The sequence below is a fragment of the Pseudonaja textilis genome, chromosome Z (genome assembly GCF_049901715.1).
Source record: "Pseudonaja textilis isolate UNSWEBS1 chromosome Z, rPseTex1.2, whole genome shotgun sequence".
Lineage (NCBI taxonomy): Eukaryota > Metazoa > Chordata > Lepidosauria > Squamata > Elapidae > Pseudonaja > Pseudonaja textilis.
Genome location: NC_142008.1, coordinates 127647641 through 127650106, shown reverse-complemented (window position 1 = coordinate 127650106; position 2466 = coordinate 127647641).

The following is a 2466-nucleotide window of genomic DNA, read 5'->3' as shown; positions in this document are numbered from 1 at the left end:
CCGCAGCAGATAGAAGGATTCCATTGATTTATTATATCATACCTTTATGATTTTTACAAATAACTCAGATGGTGAACATATCGAACAGACCTTCCTCCTCTCATTTTCCCCACAACAACCCTGGAAGTGACTTGGGCTGAGAGAAAATGACTGGCTCAAGGTTACCCAGCTGGTTTTCTTGGCTAAGGCGGAACTAGAACTCAGGGCCTTCTTGCCTGGTGCCTTAACCACTGGACCAAACTGGCTCTCATAAGTTTTATTCATTTGTAATACAAGCCACTTTGAAAGATCTAAGAATATTTACATAAAAACTCCAGATACCAAATTGCCAAGGATCTTTGAGTGCTAAATTTTCCATGCAGTATTTTTCAGCACTGAATGCCAGGGATCACAAATTCTCCCTTATTCATCTCGCAGATCACAATTCAATTTCCTCCAGATGTCTTAGAATTAAAGTCCCATTGTCCAGTTAAGAAAATCAGTCTGCCTGAGAATTAAGCTGGTGTAATCCACATCTCTAAACATCCAGGATGGTGGAGGACTGCTGTTTTCCTTGAGTCTCTTCATAACTGTGATTGGGCTCTGATGCTAAGAGGACTCCTGTTTGTAGAAGACTTGGATGAGAGACCACCAGGCTTTTTTCCCTCCCGGTCTCCACTTCTACTTTTTTTTTTTTTTTTTTTTTACTGCTCATTGCTTTGCTCCCTTGTTCACAGAGATACCCCAATGAGAGAAAAGGAAGTCAAAATTTCTAATCTTTCAGAATTCTCTCTTTGTCACGGTTACACTAAGCAAGTGAAGTTCTTCTGCTTGCACCAGTCAGTTGATGGATTGTTAGCTCTTTTTCTCAGTTAATACAATGCAGTATTTTGTAAATCTGCTAGAGAAAGCTGGCAATTCGTCATGGCTATCCTGAAGACCGGTGTGATTGAGGTAAGAAGGCTCAATTGGCTTAGGTACGGTAGCAAGTTAGCACCCACCCTTCTCCTAGAAAAATGAAATATTCTAGGAAATATTAAAAAGGCAGAATATTTCCCCTAAAACAAAAATAGAAATTGTAAGGGACACAGAAACTCCGCCCCAGCAGATATTTGGTGCTAGCTTATTTACAACACAAATGACCCTCACCCTCAGGACATGATAGGATTAGCCCTCACTCAGATCCAAACAAGGACAAAGTCATTAAGCCATAATAGGAGTTGCCCAAAGCCTCTTCATTACATTACCCAGCAAGATTCAACCAAGCTTGGGACTCAAGACAACCTACAAAGTTACCCCTGCATGGCCCCATGGGAGTCTGACAATCAGGACACATTTCCTTCACAGGAACAGGAAGCAAGTTCAAAGCCCAAAAAGAGTTTATAAATCTCTCTCCCTCTCTCATCCATGTGCTCTTTTTTGTCCAGGAGTTCAAATCATGTGATCTTGTTCCACCATTAAACCATCCTTCCAAGCAGTCTCCATGTTTCCAGTGTCTTCCCGTTTGGAACTGAACCCAGATGGGCATTTCTTCCAACAGGACTTTATTGCATCCTCAGCATTGCAGTGATTTGGGGTGAATTCCCACAAGACAGTCAAAATTTTACTGGATATTCCTTCTGGCCCCCAATAGGTTGGAAATTCAGGCTTAAACACAGCTAAATTCAGTTTTCATATTGATTCAACTTATTGTGGTTGGTTGCACAAAAAATCCTTGTTCCCAAAAAAGTAATCATTAACATGTTTTTCTCTTGTGGAATTTTATGGGCACCAACAGCTCATCCATCTTGAAGTCTCCAGCACAGAGAAAATTTATTTGAATGACTGTCTAGCTCTAGTAGATGGGAGATCATGAGCCAGATGTTGTGCAACTGGTCCACAAGGGGGCAGCACTCGGATACAGTATCAAAACTAGAAGATGTTTCATACAATCTGTATAATCTGCAATAGCAAAAAAAAAAAAAGCATTGTTATTGAATGGAAGTCTTTATGAATGATAATTGTGCATTTCTTTCCATTGAAGTCATAGAGGGTGGGTGGAAATTGTTTGGATGAGCTTCAATAATGAAATCAGTGGGAACACCGTGGCTATCTCAGTTCCCACGAAAAAGAATCGTTTTACGAGTTGAGAGGCTCTATAAAACGATAAATAAATAAAGAAGGGAGTGGCCCATCCAGCAACAGGATTGATTTTGCTTAGCAACTTCTTAGCAACAATTATTGTAGGCCTGTAATTTAGCCCAGTTTTTTTTTTAAAAAAAACATCAATTTTAAGATGAATGCACTTCAACTTCCAGAATTCCTCAGCAGTGTACTGGCTAGAGAATTCTGGGACTTGAAGTCCGTCCATCTTAAAATTGATATGCTTGAAAAACTAGTTTGGCCTATTGGGGACCAGGATTCAAATCAAACTATGATTAAGTATGCTAGGGTGCAATGTGGGAGCACAGCAAAAGTGCGGAGTACTCATTTAAAAAATGTAATTGG